This window comes from Capra hircus, unplaced genomic scaffold (assembly GCF_001704415.2).
Source record: "Capra hircus breed San Clemente unplaced genomic scaffold, ASM170441v1, whole genome shotgun sequence".
Taxonomy (NCBI): Eukaryota; Metazoa; Chordata; class Mammalia; order Artiodactyla; family Bovidae; genus Capra; species Capra hircus.
The window spans coordinates 2,878-11,406 of NW_017190200.1; the positions used below are offsets into that span (position 1 = coordinate 2,878).

Genomic DNA, 8,529 nt, shown 5'->3' on the forward strand with positions numbered 1-8,529 from the left:
AGAAGATGAAATATTAAAGTATTTTTGTAAGTTTTAAGGCTTTTCACCACAGCACTAGCTAAAATAAATACCCATTTCCAACAATAGAAATGAATGTACATATAACTGTATGTTTTTATTCCCAACCCAGAGATTTATTTAAATTTATTCAAAGTAAATCATCCTGATTCATGTCAATGTATGGCAAAACCCACCACAATAATGTAAAGTAATTATCCTCCAATTAAATTAATTTAACATAAAGAAAAAAAATGAGTTAATGTGATATCTGTGAATACTGTTCTCTAGTTTTCACTCATTATTGTCTATATCTAGCAATAATCTGCTAAATGGTCTCTTCCTACTCTTTACCATTTACAATCCAACCCAGTGACGACATCTTGCTTTTTATTTTTAATAATATATGACTATCTCTTCTCAGGGTTTTTGTCATAGCTCAGTGGTAAAGAGTCTGCCGGCAATGCAGGAGACCTGGGTTGGATTCCCAGGTTGGGAAAATCCTCTGGAGAAGGAAATGGCAACCCGCTCCAGTATTCACACTTGGAGAATCCCATGGACAGAGGAGCCTGGCAGTCTGTAGTCCATGTGATGGCAAGAGTCGGACACAACTTAGAGACCAAACCACTGCCATCACCTCTTTCTTTCTTAATCCTTTCAATATTCTTCCCAATGCCCCTACTAGATGTTTCCAATCTTTACAATTATCTGTTTCCAGCTTACCTCTATAGCATCATCTTCTTTATTCAGCCTTTTCCTATCCAAACTAAACTTGGACTTTTTGGCAACTGTCATTACTACTCCAGCTACCTTTCTTTTATATCTTCTCCCAACTGAGCTAAGAGAGAAGTCCATATCTTCTTCCACCCCTGCCCTATTCCTCTGTTTATTCCTGAGCATCCTTCAGATCTCATAATTGTCTGTGAATCAGAGATACATTATATGATTCATGCTGAATATTTCTTTAGCACTCTGGTCTTTCCACTTATAACATTTTTTACAACTTGTGTTCTGTCATTTCAGGTGGACTGTCAGGTGGTAGAAACTGTGCCTACACCATTTGTCTATATTAGCACTCACTTCTGGAATATGCTATATACAAAATTATCCCTATAATAATTATAATACAATTATAATGTAACATATTATAGTGAGATGAGGTGTTGGATGGCATCACCAGGTGATAATATCGCTATTATTTTATTTATATGAAATATATATTTTTATATAGAACTATAAGTGTCCTTTAATGAATGATGCTTCTCTATGTGTGAATAATGAAATTTAATTTAATTGATGTATTATCAAAGTGTCCCATGTACTCTAGTTTATTCTGTAATGATAATGAAATTCAGATAGATGTGCTGATACAGAAATACATCACTTTCTAGGTGAAAGTTCACTTTATCCAGGTTCCCACATCTGACTACCTGTAATCAAACATTCTCAATAAAGAATACAGAATATTCCTATTGAAAACACAAAGTTCAAAAAGAACAGCAAGGAGGAGTAGGTGACCTTAGGCAGAGGCTTGGCAGGTTTGCAGTGGAGCCCTCCAACAAATTCAACATTTGGTAGTCGTGGACGAGGAAATGAAAAGTCCCAGTAGCTTCGAATGAGCCACATTTCGCTTTCCCCATTGTCTCTGATAAGGTAGTAGGTCTTCCTGAAAGTAAAAAGGAAACAACAACAAATGTTTGATCAAATGAGACTATTGTCATGTGTGTATATTAGATAATTTTTGAAGGAACTTGGGATGTTTTGGCCACGATATTGAATGTGTCTGTTTCTTGATAAATCTATACATAGCATAGTATAGGATAATAAAGTATATCTGGAATACATCTGTTTCTACATAAGCAGAAACAATTTCTAAAAGCTAACTGGATACTTATACTACAAATATGTGTATAACTTTCAATGTACATGTCTTCATTTATCAAGACAGTTTATGAGATTCTTAATGACTTTAAGTTAAAAAAAGAAGTTTTGTAAGTTGGATAGTCAATTGCAGATGTCCTAGGTACTTCAGTCTGTGGTAAATGACTTCCTGGTATCTGATACTAGTAATGGGCTTTACCCTACCTATAATTTAAGTGTTTGCATAATATTTGTTAGATTGAGGGTCATTTTATATTTTTATTTCACTGTTTCACTTATTTGAGATAAATTTTTGTGAATTTATATTTAGACAAACTCAACTTCCAAGGCACTAGGAAAAATAAGACTTCATTCTACCAACTAAAAACATGAATTACCTAGTAGTTTGGTTGCTAAGTGATAACTGACTCTTTTCCACTCCGTGGACTATAGCCCAACAGGCTTCTCTGTCCATGGGATTTCCCAGGCAAAAACACTGGAATGGAATGCCATTTCCTTTTCCAAGGGATCTTTCTGACCAAAGGATCAAACCTGTGTCTCCTGCCTTGGCAGGTAGATTCTCTACCACTGAGCTATCAGGAAGTCCAACTTACCTAGTACTTCACTGTAAAACTGGTTCCACTTCTTATCGTTGTATGCTGTGAAGAAAAGGTCAAAATAAAGTGTGTAAAACATATTTTTGACCCTCTCCATGAATGTCATGCGATCACTTAATTCTGAAAACATAACAGGTACATAAGATGGTGGGAATGGAAGTCTTCCACTATTCTTTTCAATTATATGGCCAGGTGAGGTGTAATGACTGTACACGAATGGTATTTTAAGTAATTCAGCCAGCAGTTCACCGCAGGGTCCAACAGCATCTGCAATAAGGATATCAAACCTTGATTCCTGTAGTTTTGTCATTAATTCTTGTTGGAAACAGCGTCTTTACACATCCTTAAAGCAGTATCAAAAAATTCCCAAAATGAACTTTTCACTGTTGCCAAATAGGACCAAAAGGAATCTTTCGCCACATATGTCCATTCCTCAAGAAGACGTTCCATAAAATTCTCATAATCACTTTTTGTTAAAGTTGTAGGAAAAGTCTCAAATCTCATAGTAGATGGTTTGCTGGAATTAGGAATAGTGGAAGCTGAAGATATCAGAACAGTCACCTCATGACCCTCGTGACAAGTTCCTCCAGAATTGTCTTATATTCATCCAGTGACTAAATTCCCGGCCACACCAGCACCTTTCCACAACTCCCACCGCTAAAGTAACAAGTCAGCTGTAGCAGCAGCAGAAGCGAGAGTCTTTTCATAGGCATCTTGCTCATATGCAGTCCTTTAAAAATAATTACTGTAAACTTTTGCTATTGCTCAGGCTTATATCCAGAAGTCATCAACCAGAAGTTAAATTATAACTCCTATTCCTTAAAAAAGTAGATTACATGAATAGTCAGCAGATGTGGAAATCAAGTGAAAAGGCAAAGTGCAGAACGTTTCGAGATTATACAGTGTGTTTAGTATTGATTTGTCAGTGCTGTCACCCTTCTTGTACACACACATCAATTATATTCTATGAGAAAGAAGACTAACTAGTGTAAAACAATAGCAAGTGAGAGGCTCTTGTGTCTGCAGTCGCTTTGACACAGAATTAGAGATGAGGTGACATCAACAAAATGGAGGGTTATGAGGTCACAACAATTGTGTCCCTCACAGAAACAGCAAAAACAATAAATGATCAACTGCAAAGCAATGTAAATTATTTGGGGAAAGTTCTGGACTAAAATGAAAAAGCAGCAGAAATCCTGCAGTTTGCAAAGACTGAAGATGTGTGTTCTGATTTTTTTAGTGTAATGTATTAATTCTAAAGATATCAATTAAGTTTGACTGGTCAATTGTATAATTTATGATCACTATTGCCATATTGATTATTTTCTCTGAGTGATCTGCCTACTGATGACAGTGGGCAGTTAAAACAGAAGGAGACGACAGAAGATGAGATGGTTAGATAGCATCACTGACTCAATGGACATGAGTGTGAGCAAACTCTGGGAGATGGTGAAGGACAGGGAAGCCTGGTATGCTGTGGGCCATCAGGTGATGTTATCAGGTTGTCAGTAAACATAGGAAAGCCCACCATAGTGATCTCATGGCAGATGGCCTTGTAAGTGCTGTTGGTTCCACCATGAGTTATAAAGCCTTTGGTTTTTGGATGATCTAGCATTGAGTGACTTTCAGTAAAATTATTAATAATAATTCAGAATAAAACAAGAAATGGGCCTTATAAGGCACTGTAAAAAGCAATGTTTTTAAGATAACAGATGGTTACACATAGGAAACTGCATTTAAATTGCTTTCAGAACTCACAGCCAGAAACTCCTGTCTGCTGGAGAGATAAGTGAAGACTTCATGAAAGAAGTGCTTTGTCACTTGGATTTCACAATCGAATTCAAGATTGGCAGAAGAACAGTTTAAAGAGCACTCTGGGTAAAAGAAACCACATATGCATAAAAAGGGGGCATTCAGAAATATATTCTCTAAAAGATCAAGGAAGTCATTTAATCTGATAAGAATGGTGTCAAAATCACCGAAAGGGTAATGGTAGTAACTGTGGAACCAAAGAAAAGAGAATCTTCATTTTATTAAGAAATATGCTACCTCTTCATGGAAATGATTGTGGATTTTATTTCTGTAGAAAATGGAGAGTCACTGGTAATAAATAAGGAGCTATTATTTATCAGTAGTATTTAAAATACTCCTACACAGGAGAACCAATAGGTGTAAGGAAAGCATTCAGAGGTAGAACAATAACCCATTAAGCTACTCACTGTTAGAAGCAATTAAGGCAAAATGAAGATATTTTAATTTGGGGCATAAGGGATATGACCAATGTGTAATACAGTGCCAACTATGATATGTTTTCCTTCTCCCCTCTAGTGTTGGGAGTGAAAACACAGAAGTAAAGTTTCTTTCTGAATGTCTTAATAATAAACACTTGATAAGTTTATTTGCTATTGAAGTACTATCACTCTGCTCAGCTGTTAATCATGTTTTTAGGATTTGTTCTGCCATATTTACCAAGAAGGTCATTCTGGGGAATTCAGTTATACAGACAAATATTGGGTCCTAAGGTGTCTGGCTTTTTGCCATCGTATGTCCATAGAACCTGTTAGGGTAACAAAAATACCTTATTCAATTAGTTTAAAGTTATAGCATTAGAATTCAAGAGATTAAAAGATAACATTAAATGTCTTCCATATGGCATGTAAGGAAGAAAGGATGCGTGATCATAAGCAACGATAACTATTAATGCACTGACATCAGTAGGAATAGTTACATTTTACATACTTATTACCATATTCAGTCAGCTATGGAATATAATCATGACCATTCACACATGATGGCATAGACAAATGATGTTTACATTTATAAATGAAGCCTTTTTTTGTAATTTATAAGTATCAATAAACTGTTGAAAAAGTTCCAACTTTGTGATAATAAAATTTATTCAGCTGACCATGAACACTTTAACAATGAACCACAAAGGAGTGACAGTGTCAATCTGTAGTTTCTAGGCCCAGTACAAAAGAAAGGTACAGATTTTGGAATTGCCAATCAATTCTCATACACTGGATTATAATTTATAGTGTTTAACCTCTATTTGCTCTGGAAATGTAAAGTAAGTCTATCAGCAAAGAAACAGCATAGGTCATTAGAGAAGATCACAATATCAGATAGCAAATTATAAAAGTAGTTCAAAATATCCAAAGACCTCAGGGGAATTTTATGTATTAGAAAAAAGGTACCACTCTATTTTATGGAGAAAGAAGTTGCTGAATCTTTGCCATGCCACTTTCCTTATGCTTGATTCCTTCCTACAGTCCCTCTCCCTCCTCAATCAGAAGGAGCAAAGTGACAGGTTAGAAGCAGAGTCCATTAAGGGCCAGACCTTACCACACACAGAGCTTACTTAAGGCAGGACCCTGTCTTCTCTTCGATCTTCCTGATTCAGACTTTGTCAGGACCAAGTCACCAGGGAGGCTGATGTTTATCTTTCTCTAAGTCACTGTGTCTGGATGGGATCTGGAGGTCTCTTAGGGAGCCCTGACCATCCATTCTCTGAATAGCACCCTGCAAAGCACACTGATAGGGCTACTTTAAAATTTAGGGAAATGAAAGGGGTCAGGATTATCTGGCAAGTACAGTCTGCATGATGCATTCCAGACTTTTATCACTATTGCATGTCTTTGTGCTAGTTGCACTTACTGTTAAAATTTAACTCGAGAATATTGTATGTTTACTGTGTCCTCAAGAGTCCTTCAATGAAAAGGAACAAATGACAAAGCAGAATTTGATGGTTTATTTTCCTGCCCACAACCCCATTATAATATCAAAATTCATACTGGATCTCTTAGATATTTTCCATTTTGATAATGTTAATCCAAAATACAAAAAGATACTCTAAACTACCATCAGTCAGTCAGTTCAGTCGCTCAGTCGTGTCTGACTCTTCACGACCCCATGAATCGCAGCACGCCAGGCCTCCCTGCCCTTCACCAACACCTGGAGTTTACTCAAACTCATGTCCATGGAGTCGGTGATGCTATCCAGCCATCTCATCCTCTGTCATTCCCTTCTCCTTCTGCCCCCAATCCCTCCCAGCATCAGGGTCTTTTCCAATGAGTCAACACTTTGCATGAGGTGACCAAAGTATTGGAGTTTCAGCTTCAGCATCAGTCCTTCCAGTGAACACCTAGGACTGGTCTCCTTTAGGATGTACTGGTTGGATCTCCTTACAGTCCAAGGGACTCTCAAGAGTTTTCTTTAACACCAGTTCAAAAGCATCAATTCTTCAGCATTCAGCTTTCTTTACAGTCCAACTCTCACATTCATAAATGACCATAGAAAAACCATAGCCTTGACTAGATGGATATTTGTTGGCAAAGTTATGTCTCTGCTTTTTTTTTTTTAACTTATATTTTTACTTTATTTTACTTTATAACACGTATTGGTTTTGCCATATATTGACATGAGTCCACCACGGGTGTACATGTGATCCAAACACGAACCCCCCTCCCACCTCCCTCCCCGCAACATCCTCTGGTCATCCCCATGTACCAGCCCCAAGCATGCTGTATCCTGCATCAGACATAGACTGGTGATTCAATTCTTACATGATAGTATACATGTTTCAATGCCATTCTCCCATATCATCCCATCCTCTCCCTCTGAGTCCAAAGTCCACTATACACATCTGTGTCTTTTTTGCTGTCTTGCATACAGGGTCATTATTGTCATCTTTCTAAATTCCATATATATGTGTTAGTATACTGTATTGGTGTTTTTCTTTCTGGCTTACTTCACTCTGTATAATTGGATCCAGTTTCATCCATCTCATCAAACTGATTCAAATGTATTCTTTTTAATGGCTGAGTAATACTCCATTGTGCATATGTACCACAGCTTTCTTATCCCATTCATCTGCTGATGGATATCTAGGTTGTTTCCATGTCCTGGCTATTATAAACAGTGCTGCGATGAACATTGGGGTACATGTGTCTCTTTCAATTCTGGTTTCCTCAGTGTGTATGCCCAGAAGTGGGATTGCTGGGTCATATGGCAGTTCTATATGCAATTTTTAAGGAATCTCCACACTGTTTCCATAGTGGCTGTACTAGTTTGCATTCCCACCAACAGTGTAGGAGGGTTCCCTTTTCTCCACACCCTCTCCAGCATTATATTTTGCAGATTTTTGGATCACACATTCTGACTGGTGTGAAGTGGTACCTCATTGTGGTTTTGTTTTGATTGCTCTAATAATGAGTGATGTTGAGCATCTTTTCATGTGTTTGTTAACCATCCGTATGTCTTCTTTGGAGAAATGTCTATTTAGTTCTTTGGCCCATTTTTTGATTGGGTCGTTTATTTTTCTGGAATTGAGCTGCAGGAGTTGCTTGTATATTTTTGAGATTAGTTGTTTGTCAGTTGTTTCATTTGCTATTATTTTCTCCCATTCAGAAGGCTGTCTTTTCACCTTGCTTGTATTTTTTTTTTGTGCAAAATCTTTTAATTTTAGTTAGATCCCATTTGTTTATTTTTGCTTTTATTTCCAGAATTCTGGGAGGAGGATCATAGAGGATCCTGCTGTGATTTATGTCGGAGAGGTTTTGCCTATGTTCTCCTCTAGGAGTTTTATAGTTTCCTGGTGTTACATTTAGATCTTTAATCCATTTTGAGTTTATTTATTTTCATGTGGTGTTAGAAAGTGATCTAGTTTCATTCTTTTACAAGGACCAGTTTTCCCAGCACCACTTGTTAAGAGATTGTCTTTACTCCATTGTATATTCTTGCCTCCTTTGTCAAAGATAAGGTGTCCATATGTGTGTGGATTATTCTCTGGCTTTCTATTTTGTTCCATTGATCTATATTCTGTCTTTGTGCCAGTACCATACTGTCTTGATGACTGTGGCTCTGTAGTAAGAGCCTGAAGTCAGCAAGTTGATTCCTCCAGTTCCATTCTTCTTTCTCAAGATTGCTTTGGCTTTTTTGAGGTTTTCTGTATTTCCATACAAATCTTTGAAATTATTTGTTCTAGTTCTGTGAAAAATATGGCTGGTAGCTTGATAGGGATTGCATTGAATTTATAAATTGCTTTGGGTAGTGT

General features: G+C 37.0%; 1 pseudogene; it reads right to left on the bottom strand.

Annotated features, from left to right (window-relative positions):
* Positions 1-1,515: 1,515 nt before the first annotated feature.
* LOC108634839 lies at positions 1,516-3,231 on the bottom strand (annotated as a pseudogene).
* Between the last annotated feature and the right edge of the window lie 5,298 nt (positions 3,232-8,529).